Raw genomic sequence first — 12,413 nt, forward strand, 5'->3', positions numbered from 1 at the left:
AGAGAGGGAAAAATGAAGAAGTAACATCATAATGCTGTGTCCTCCCATCCCTGTTCCCTATCTTCACTTGAAAATGCTGATTACCTACTATCCACACTTCTAATTTTTTTCCAGGAGTTCTCCTGACCGTCATTTTTATTTGTATTCCTAAAAGCCTGGATGAACTAGATTAATGGTAAAGGATTATAAACAGAGTTTACAATACAATTGTAAACGATAATCCAAAGAGTTGTAACCATTTCCCTTGGTAAAGGCCAATCACTGAGCACAGTTTTCTAAGCCATGCTATCCTAAGGCACATAATCACTACCCAAATGGGGGCTCACTTGTACTCGAAGATGATGCTACTGATTCCTTACTGTGAGTAGGATAAATAACGTGCCTCTTCCCTCAACCCCAGGTATGGTGGTAGACCTGTCCTAGTCCACTTTTACTATGACCTGCACGTGTCGAGTTTATTTATTTTGTTCCCCATAGACCCCAAATGTGTGAAGCTTTATTTACTAAAAAAAAAAAAAAAAAATTAATGAAAGAGGAAGAGAGAATGCATTTATTAAGGAGTCTTTCATATAATCTCTTTGATAAACTATTTTAAAAACTGAAAATAGTCCAGAGGAAGCTCTGGGAAAACCCAAGGTTGGAAAGGACTGATTTTTTTTTTCCTACAACTCTTCTCTGGGATGAACATCTTACAAATCCGGTGATTCTTAGAATGGTCATGCCATCTGAGTGGCCCCTGGAGCCAGTTTCCAAGCCTCAAGCATTCACTTATACTTCCTTTTTCCCATCTTCATCTACATCTCCAGTGTAATTTTTAAAATTTATTCACTTTTGACAAACATAAATCTATTGCAAGGAAAATTTCATATCACTCTGTCAAATAGAAAGCCAGTATGGAACCCTTTGCAGGAGAGAAAGACTTTCTAATAAATGTAACACAACCCAGCCAATGTTCTTACATTCTAGCTGGAGCCTGTTGTCCACAAAGGCTCTGAGTGGAAGCCATGTTCTTTCTTTGTTCAATAATGAGCTTACAAGGGGAAGAGAGAGATTAAAGACATACTAGTGCCAAATGGAGACTTTCTCCTTGGCTTTATCAGAAGGATTAAAACAGACTGAAAGTGGAATTGCTTCAACATCAAATCACAATAATGAGAATTGGTGAATGATTTATGAACCATCTAAAAATCCTCTTCCAACACACCAGTAAGTGGTACAAGCTTACATCTTGGGGCACTGAGCTGCAGGAGACTTAAGATACCCACGTGGGGACCAGGCTACATCCCTGACACCTAACCAAGGTACTCCTAACAAGGCAACTCACAAAGCACTTATAGAGAGCCTACTGCATACACTTAACACTGCTAGAGAAAGAATCAACTGGGTAGACTCTCTCCTTTGGCCGCTAAACTGAATGGGACTCCTGGGCCATGGGGAGTATGCTTGTAGGAGACAACCTAAAAATCCAACTGGCAGCTCTAACATAAGCCTCCCTCACAGGACTGTCTTTTCTCACACCATCAAACACAAATGCAACAACCACTTAAGCAGAGCTGCCTTTCTTCGGTGCAAGTTCAGAGTTTATTCATTACCAAGTAACTACTATATGATAAAAACTATAAGCATATCATTCAAATGCTTTATTGGTCAAAAAGATGGATGCTTTTATTAGCCCAACCTTTTTTGTAATGGAGTGCCACTGACGACCCAGCATTAGCCTCATTCCCTGCTATTAATCACACTTCTAAGAGCCCATTTTGCCTTAAAATCTTAAGAAATTGCTATAATTTAAAGACATGGCGTCTTCATAATGGGAAATGCCTCATAGATTGTATCATTTCACAAAATACGGTATTTTTTTTTTAATGGGAACAATGACCATGATGCTAAGGCATTACAAAATGGGAATCAGACATATATAAAAGTGAGAGGTAAGCTGTCTTTTCTTTTTTGTGGCTGGACACATCTGTACACTTTAATCACTACTTTTGAGAAGCTGATTAATCCAGAAGCATATAGTTTATAGAGATTAAAATTAGTAACACTGTCAAGCAAATGAAAAATAAATATGAAAGAGGGAAACCCTAATTGTCATAAGATAGAAAAGATGTGACGAAAACATCGTGTGCTTTAAGAAAATTCCATTGGTAGCGTATTCCTCATTTATCACCTGTAATTCCTGTGGCCTGTCTGGCTACGCAAAGAGAAATAAAGCAAGCTCTTCAATGAGCGACTTCAGGATGAACTACAGGCATCTGCCAATTTACTTTCACTATGATTTCAATAATACAGTGACGCCCTTACCTTGTAAGTCCTCATCTCATTAAACTACCCCTTTGCGACCATTTAGCACAGCTAAATATTATAAAGGAAGGAGTATCTGAAAGAGTTTTTCAAAATACAGAGCTAAAAACCCATCTTTTTCAAAGCACCTCTTCAACTTTTTAATACTACACAATTAGAATGCACAAAGATTATGAATAGATCTGGTATAGATGACTTAAGGCTGAGTCTCTATTCTTCCCAGCCAAGAACCCCGGTAGCATCCTACAGGTATCAAGGGCTGAATTCAGAAACTGTGAAACAGTCAGAGGCTGGTGACACAGTAGAGCTGGACTGGGCATCAGGCAGCTCTGTGCTAAGTAATCACAGCTCTGGCTGAGGGGCCCCTTCTTGGAGATATGCTCCCCATGTGGTGTCAAATGGTTAAGATAAGCACCTAGACCTTGAACCACACCCCGTTCCTGCCCATTCTAACTAGTGAAAAGGTTAACTTCACTTATTTCTCAAGAGCAAGGGGGGAAGTCCTGAGCCAGAGGAAATATTTAGTCCCAGACATGCCAACTGTCCCAGACATGCCAACAAGAAGCAGAGAGCTTGGGTAGATTGGGCAGGGTTGTTGTTGGCAGCCTCTCTTCACACACTGGGTGTTGGGGCCACTGGATGGCTACAGAGTTGATGGTGGGACCACCTGATGTCTGGAGACTACAGATTCTCAACAGGACTCCTTCATCAACTAAGTATCCAAAGAAACTTTCAAAGGGCATTGCTACTCCTTGGCATTTCCATGGTAAGTGTGAAGAGTGAGGGTACTGGACATCTTGAGAACAGAAACAACACCTGGTACTGAGTATGAGACTTTTAATGGAAACAACAGGGCCCATCAGCATCATTAACACTGGACTCATCAAAGATCACAACCCATGGATAATCAAGTGATGGAAGGGGCCAGTGTATTTCCCCAAGGGCTGATCCCTGTGGCCTTTTCCTTAGGAGACCAGTATAAGTGCAAAGACTCTGTCCTATGGCAAGGATTTCCAGATAGAACGACATATGTCTCCAACAGATAAGGAAATTATCATGTTTTACACTGCAACTGTAGTGCAGACTTCCAGCACGCAAAGCTCAGCTCTATGGAGAGTAGCAGGGGTATCACCTGGGAGCCTATTAGAAGTGCACCTTCTTGGGTCCTTCTAGGACCTACTGAATAAGAACTTGCACTTTCACAGAACCCCCCCAGGTGATTCATATTAAAGTTTGAGAAGGCAGGTGTGGTGGCCAGAGAGCCGCCACTGGACCAAACTTGAATCTGATCCCCGACTCTGCCAACTGTGAGGTTTCAACAAGCCCCCAACCATTCCATCTTTCTATTTCCTCATCTCTAAAATCACACCATTCTGCATCTGGAGTCACTCATCCTTCAGAGCAATATTTATCCTGTGCTTAATATGCATCAGGTCCTGTACTAACTGTTAGGGCAACAGTGGGGAACAAAAATCAACAGAGATCCACCGACATGGAGGTTGACTGTCTAACGGGGAAGACACACATTCATCAGTCATACAATCAGTGGAGATTAGAACCGAGAAGTGTCACAATGAAAGATGCACAGGGCTCTGAGAGCACACAAAGCTGACATGTGTAAAGTGCCTAGTATGCAGTAGGTGCTCAATAAATCACAGTGATTATGTGTAGCGCATAAAACCCAGACCTTTGGGAAGTGACTAAAAAAAAATCCCAAGCGCAGAATACTCTTCTCGCCATCATAAAGTGAGCCTGAAATGGGACTGTGTTCTCAGTGAAATGCTTTTTAGAAACGTACCCTGCTCTTCCGTGGCTGTATGAGGAGTATAAATAACATCGATAAAGGCAACATTTCTTCGAATGACAGCTTAGAGAACCACATTCACTTTCCAAGTTACTGTTAAGAATTAGCTCTTGTTTACTAAGTTGTGGTTAATAGGAAACATGCAGAGGGTGGTACAGTAAACCAGCCTTGTTTTAAGCAGTCTTTGGATTATCACTTTAAAGCCTCGAGACCTCAAGAAAAATCTTTAATTGGCTTTTTGGCACTGTTTCTGCTCTGCATATGTGATTTGTAAAAGTCAAGAAAGCACACGTTAGTAATTACAGATAGGGTTAGCAACCTGCACCTCACAGCATGGACACGAGTGGTTAATGACTTGTGCACTTAGCACGTGTCTATACGGTGGGAATACTGAACTGAACAGGAATCGGGGAGCCAAATCCCCACCACAGGGACACCTGGCCTGGGAGCAGGGCCGCTTTGCTTCACCTCACTGAACAGGAGTCTGTCTTAACCTCACAACTGGGTGTGTTTGGCATTCCTTAAAATAGCCTTCTTCATGAAATTTAAATTAAAACTTAACTATGATATAACAGCTCTACACATATGTACGTTAAGAGTTTTTGGTTCACTTCCCAAAACTGGCTTCCTTCCAACAGGTGGGTATTTCTGATGGGAGAATTCTGACCTCACTGTTATCAGAATGCCCCCAATCGAAGAATACACAACAGAAGAACTGACCAGAATAGACAGGGAAGTTGGGGCAGGTATAGTACAGAAAATGCGGTTTCTCTTAAGACCGCCAGATCTTAATGTACAGTAGCTGAGTGATACAACCATCAGCTCATACACTGGAGCATCTATTTTGATTTTTATAAGTCTCTCTATTGTTAGATGGACTAGGTTAGAGTCACTATTACCTTGGTAAGCAGTCAACAACGGGTGATTTCCATTTATTACTGCCTGGAATAAGATTTATCTTTAGGATAATTTCCCTTGGGTCCAACTATTAAAAATGCAAAGTATGTGGGAAAAGAGTATGTCTGGAATAACAGAAAACATCAGGGGAAAGAAATCTGCCTGACACTGTCCCCCTATGGCAGTGGTCCTCAACAGGAGGTGACTGTGCCCCCCTACCCCTACCCAGGGGACATTTGGCGATATCTGGGGACATTTTTGATTGTCACAAATGGGAAGAAGGGGTGCTGCTGGGAAGCCAGGGATGTACGTTGCTAAAATCCTACAACGCTCAGCTCAGCTCCCACAACAAAGATGATTCAGTCCCTCATGTCAGTAGTGTCATGGTTAAGAAAACTGTTCCATGGAATTTGCATTGTTTTATGCAAAGGAACGAGTCCTATTTTATTTTCAATAATAAATTTATAATATGCATTAAAATGTTAATGACCTGTGATTTTTGCTTGCGTTTATACTTCATAAATACTACTGAACTGGGCATCTTTGATGGGTCAGGTTACTCCAGACCTAGGGGACGCCCTGCCCTTTGAACGGAGTACTGTATTTCATGAGGGTAGGAATGAGGAGGCTGAGGGTGGGTGCGCTCTTAAGGAAATAGGAGGAGGGATGCCTCGAAAGAGAAATGGCCAAGCCTGGAAGGGAAGACTGGAGATGGAACCTTCACTGAGCTGGGAGCAGGGAAGGGCTGGGATCCAAGGAACATTTTAGAAAGAGAAATGTGATGGAAGTACTCAGGATGGGGCTTAAGCCAGGAGACCAGGGGGCAAATTAGGAAGCTTTGGTCCAGTACTGACAGAGGCAGTAAGGCTGGGAATAAAAAGGGGGTTGGGGGCTCTCTCCCTTTCCTCCCTCCGACTCCTGAGCACCTGCTCCATCATGTCTCTCTCCCCAGCTCATACCTCTAAACACTCCCTCTCCTGACAAATACGCACGCCAATCTTAAAATAGGCATCTTCAACCTCAAGCATCTCTTGGAACTCCCTCCAGTGCCCTTCCCCTGTACTGCCAGCTGACTGAGACAACTAGACCTCATTGCCTCCCCCTTTTCCCTCCCACCGGGTCCTCTAGAAGCCAGCTTCTGCCCTGCCTCTCCGCCAAAAATATTCCTACCACAATGGCTAACGAGCTAGGAGTTGGTAAATTCAACTTACACTTTTCAATCCTTACTTGACCTCTTGACAACACATGACACTGTCATTCACACACACTCTCTCTCTCTCTGTAGAAAAAAAAAAATCTCTGCCTGTTTGTTTTCCCGCTCATCATGATTTCTGCCTACATATCTGGTGGTTCCTGTTCACTCCTATTAATGAGCTTAGCTTCCCCTACTCATTCACCTCGCCTAGAGTTCCATCCTTAGGACTCCCAAACTCTAAAGCAAGGGTTGACAGATTTTTTTTCTGGAAAGGGCCAGAGAGTAAGTATTTTCCACTTTGCAGGCCACACGGTCTCTGCCCCAACCACGCGGAGTTGTAGCTCCCTTGTAGCATAAATGCAACCTGAAAGAATATATTAACAAATGTTAATGCATTACATGATTAATATATTAACATGACTGAGTGCCAATAAAACTTTATTTGTAAGACAGTGACAGCAAGATTTGGCCCACAGAGCTGCAGTTTGCTGATCCCTCCTCTAAAGCACATCCCTGGAAGACCTTATTCCTTCCCATGGCTTCGCTTCAGGCCTGCCTACATCCGGTGACTCCTGAATCATTTCCACCAACCAACATATCCTTCTAGAGCGCTAGATCCCAACTGCTACAACCTTCTGGACAGTTCTACTTTGATGTCCTAAAAGGATCTCAACTTCACCTCAAACTGAGGTCATCTCTTTCTCCCTTCACCCAAACCCCAAGCCAGGAGTTTTCACAAAGGGGTCAATTTCCAAATCAGGCCTGATCCTCCTCCTCTTTTATCTCCCATCTACCAATTCCCATCAACTCTGCCTCATATTCATTCATTAATAAATACAAGTTTTCATTATTATTTTCATCTTCTCACTTGATCCTTAGGGCAACTCCCACTGTGACGGCAAGTATAGATGGTCGTATACCATTTTACAGATAAGTGCATCGAATCTTCAAAAAATAATATGCCTGGGATGGAGTGGGATTAGGGCTTGAGCTCCCCCTCCTATTTAAATAATATCTGCTTCTCCACACCCTTGCCTTGGAGTGCACCCCCATCACTTTATCACTCTGAACGGGAATGAATACATCTCCCCATCTGGCCACACCGCAGCACGTGTGATCACGTCACCTCCTTTGCTTCAATGGCTCCTCCTTCAATGGCTCCCTACTGCCTCAAGTGTGAATTCCCAAACCTCTAGGCTTGCTCTCTCCAACATGAAAGTCACTGGCCACACGAGGCTACTGAGCAATTCAAATGCCACTAGAGTGACTGCAGAGCTGAATTCATGATTTATGTGAAATTGTAAGGCAAACTCGTTTAAATTTAAAAACTGATACTCCACTCAGTGACTGGAAAACTTCTGATTATGTGCTGAACAACTTGGGTACAGGCGTCTACTTTCTCAACTGTTAAATTTCATGAAACTCATGAAATTTAAGTACAGATGAAGTACTACTGATGAAATTTTAATATCCAAACTGAGATGATTTTTTAGCATGTAAGAAAAGAATGCAGAATGTGTCTTTCATAAAATTTTGATATTGGCTACATGTTGGAATGATGATATTTTGAATTGGAATGAGTGAAATACTATTATAATATATACCTGATTCTTTTCACTTTGTTAATGCAGCTATCAGAAAACGGTAAATTCCTTGTGGGGCTCTCGCTTTATTTCTATTGCCCAGCACTGGGCGAGGTACCCAGCCCTCGGCGATCTGGCTGGACCAGCGTGCTTCTCTCTCCCTCTCTCTCTCCACCTCTCCTCCCTCATCAACACTGTGGCCTCTGATGCCTGTGCACATCTGCAGTGTGCTCACTCTACTGCTACGTCTCTGCTGTGAATCTTCATGGAGCTATGTCCTATGGAAACCTCCAAACTCAGCTCAATCTAAGAAGCTTTTACAGCCCATTCCCACCACCAAGTCTGGGACTGAATGCTAGTCCACAGGGTCACATCAAGTTTTATACTGAACTCTTGCAATCACTACATCGGATCCTCATTTTCTGAATGTTTAAGCCAGGGGCCATGTCTTGTTCCTAACAGCACAATAAATAATTCACTGTCAGACAGATGAATGAATGAATGAATGAAGGAGATGTTGTGTAGCTAGGACCAAAGATCTCACAGCTGTCTGAATGGAAGAACTGAGGGGGCACGAGTAAGTTTCTTGGATTTCCAGCCCAGGTGATCAGGAGGATAATGATGTTCTTGTGCAAATAGCCAAGTGAGGGAAAGAAGTGTTCTCTGGAGAAAAGCAGAAGTGAAAACAAGAGCTGGGTTGGGGGAGTCATGAGTACATAGGTGACACTTCAAAGGGACTGGGTAAGATGGAGAGACAATGGGTGGGACCCCCCCTCCAGACAAACCATTGTCAATTCCTCTATGTAGGAAACAGGAAGGGTGACATTTACTGAGTACTAAGTTTTTGTCCTCACAACTATGCTGTGAGGTACATATTAACCCCCAATTTTTAGACTAAAATACTGAAGCTCAGGGAGTATTAATGTACATATACCAAGCTGGTAGACAAACACCTGAACATCGAAGTCACCCAATCTCTGTCCACCAGAGAGGGACAGTGAGGAGCAGAGTCCTAGAGAGTGACATAGAAGTCAGATGGGAGTTTCAAGAAGGAAGGGGTGGTTGGTGGTTTCACGTAGTTTAGAGAAGTTGAGGATGATAAGATGATGGCAAAGGCAGAAGGGAATTCCCCCACCCAACATCAAATACTTTCATTCCCTTGCCCTTGCCTCCTTCCCTCCTGAGAGCAACAGGTTGTTGACCTTCTGCCTTCACTCTTAAACCCATGCCCTCTATCAATGATCATCCCTCTAACACCAGCTCTTCTCTCAACTGACTTCCTCATTTCAGCCTCTAAACACATTGAACATATTCTGCCCCCTAGTCATTTCCAGGTTATCCTTTTGCTCCTCTGGTGCCCACCCTTCAGCCTCTTTCCCATGCTCAGTTAAGTGTCTTGAAAGGATGCTGTCTCCCTGTGTTTATATCCTGCTTGCAACTCTTTGCACTGTGGATTCTCAATTCCCTAGGCTAGGCTAATAGTTCCTAAACTCTAAAGACAATTAGAATCCAGTACTTTACCCAGATCCCGGGCAGGAAGGCTGGGGCAGAACCCTGGAATCAGCACGTACAACAGGCAGGCCAGGGGAAGAAGAGAATGCGGTGCCAGGACACACCTAGGAACACAGCTCAGTTCAGCATCTCAGAGGTTCCCTGTCACACCTGTCACTTAAGAGCACACTTTGAAACCTCTCCCATACCTTCCCTGACACCACAGCACATCCTCTGGTCTGTTGGCTAAATCTGTAACAAGTCACCTACTTGGTCTTTTTCATTTTCTGGAGACTTCACTATCTCCACCCAGGCATTCAGTGTTGGTGTTCCTTAAGGTTTCCCTGTGCCCTCCATACACGCATCACCCCTACCAGTAACCAGTGGTTACTCCAGACTGGATCACCTCGAACTACTTCGCTCCTTTATTGGTTATTCACACCACTCAAAGTTTATCTGATTTCCTAAAACTCAACGTGTCCAAAATCAAACACTTTTTCCTCAAAGTTGCTACTTTTCCTAACCAGGAAAGTATCACAGTCATCTCCTTTGACATTCAGTTGACCACCAAGACCTGGTCATTTTTAGTCTTCTATAGCCATCCAATTTATCGCCATTATTTTCATCACCACGGCCAGCCAGCCCTCATCAGTTCTCTCCTGCAATACACAAGGAACCTTCAAAACAAAAGCCAAACCGGTTAAATTAAACCTCCCAAAGCTCCTGCCCTCAAAGGCTAACCTTAATTCCTCTGTCTGAAGTAACAGGGCCCTTGGGTAACTTTCTAGACTTCTCTCCTACTATCTACATCCACTAATCCATACTACTCCCGGTTATTTGCTATTTTCCAAACAGGCTTTGCTCTCTCATATCACTACCTATGCTGTTCTCTCCCTCTCAGATGCCCCTTTCCTATGACTTTAATTAATAAACTCCTATGAATGCTTTGAAACCCAGATCAAATGTTACCTTTAGATAGACGATACTTCACCCTAGGTACTCCAGATTTACTTCCATTTTATGTTGGCCAAAGGTTTGTTGGCAAATTTCAATATGATAAAGATTAAACCTTTCCTCCCACAAGGCCAAGAGAATCTATTGTTTCACACAAGTCTAATAGTGCTGGATACTTTGCAATCACTCAGCAAAGGTTTGCTGAATGAATGAATGAATGAATGAGGTCACGACCAATGGAAGGACGTGGAATCTAGGCACGGGCAAGCAGTCTCACTGCCTGGAACACGGCAGCTGCTCTATAAGCTGAGAAGTCTTTCCCTCTTGCAGACTAAGAAGATGATCAAAGAGTAGAAGGTTGAGGATTCTGAGCTTAGAGACGGGAAGTTCAACGAGTCACATGGCCACCATTTTTATAGCAAAAGAGGAATTAAAACATCTGCAGAGATCAAATGAAGGTACGGTAGAGCCTCAAGCATAGGGGGCAAGTTCCCATAGTGTCAGTGTGGTAAAGGAGAGGAATCTAAAACCACAAACACTGAGACTGATGAGCCCAGGAGGGCTTGCTTAGTTGAGGCCAGAGTGCAGAGCTGTGTACTCCACCTGGTTTTGAGGGAACCACCAGCAGGACTCATTAGCTTAGGAAAAGCAGAGGGCTCCATGAAAAATGGAGCTGGGACTTATCAAGGCCTAAAGCAGTGGAGGAAGAAGGGATCAGGGAGAGAGAAATTAGCGAGTGTACTGCTGAAATGGCTAGTCATCAGTTCTCGGCTAGGAGAGAGAAGCAGAAAAAGGATGGAGAAGAAAAGTACCATCAAAGCAAGGGAGGGGAAGGCTGTGATCAAACAGAGGATCTGAAGTGCCCGAGTACAATACACATAGCAAAAAACACGGAGGTTCAGACAAGCTTCTAGAATCTTCCAGGAAGTCAAAGGGAGGGGATCCAGCACCTGGCATAGTGACACACAGTAGCACCCAGCAAACATTTGCTGAATAAATGAGTCAGTGATGGGACAGAATCATTTCCTCATCCAGTGGTCCTATGTGAGCTACCAGCATCTAATTTATCATCAAGCTCGTTAAAAAACAATCACAGATCAACAGTGTACCCCAAGGACACCCCACAGACTGGTCGTCTCGACAAGGTTGTAGCTGACATTATTTTAACATGATTACATCAGCACTATGTTTAAGAGTTATGAATACTCAGCTACAAGGGTGCCCAGATCTGCCAGCACCTGGCCCATTAGAGACAGTCAGTCAACATCACTTGAGTGAATGAATGGATACGCAAGTGAATGGATGAATGACAGAATACACATTTACTTGTTAAACCGATAATAAATACCAGCTACCTTCCAAAAATCATCACTCGAGGTATAACATTCACCCAAGTCAGACTGAACAAACAGCATGGAATGAAGAGCTAAGGCATCTTGTTTCTCAAAAATTCAGACGATTCAAAGGCAGTAGCTGGGAAGCGGCAGTGTGTGAAGGCGGAGGATTCTGTTGCTTGCCATGTTATCCCAATAATTTGCCGCATGAACACTAAGCTGTCAATCCCCTTTGCCTAGGTAGCCGCGGTTCGGAAGCGGCTCAATCTGATGGGCCGTGAGCTCTCCAACGAACACCTCTTATTTCATAAATTATTAGGATAGCTCAACTCTCTGAACAACTGGGAAGGAAACAGAGCTGATAAGAGAATTAATGCTTTCTTCCCAAATCACATCATCTAGGATAATAAAAGCATGTTAAACAAATAAGTCTTAAAAGAAATAGGAGAAAAACATTTTAACATAAAGCTCTAAGCCATATTGATGTTTATAAGTATTATGGGTTGGGGGGTACTTCTGAGTTAAGTCATAATTGCTAATGCTACAGATTTGTTCCCTGTAGAATTCTCTGAGATAAACACAGATTTGCATATTTTGAAGGTATTTTGTCTGTTACACAGTCTTGTCACTGTAAAAAAAAATTTCTTTACCAGCCGTAGTTATCTTCCACCCCTTACTTCCAATTCTCTGCCCACTTGCTTCTCCAATCCAGCCTTTGGGATGTCCCCACCCCTATCCCCTGCTCCCCCACTTCCAAACAGCAGGGCTGGAGGAAACCTTTCAAACCAGAGGGTTGCAAACAGAAACCCAATCACATCTCTGGAAAGAAACAGGAAGTGAGGAGAACAATG

General features: G+C 43.2%; 1 protein-coding gene across 13 annotated transcripts in view; it reads right to left on the reverse strand.

Moving 5' to 3' along the window:
- FOXP1 (forkhead box P1) overlaps nucleotides 1-12,413 on the reverse strand; it is a 560,221-nt gene that overhangs the window by 234,847 nt on the left and 312,961 nt on the right. The window lies entirely within an intron of this gene.

This window comes from Vicugna pacos, chromosome 17, assembly GCF_048564905.1.
Source record: "Vicugna pacos chromosome 17, VicPac4, whole genome shotgun sequence".
Lineage (NCBI taxonomy): Eukaryota > Metazoa > Chordata > Mammalia > Artiodactyla > Camelidae > Vicugna > Vicugna pacos.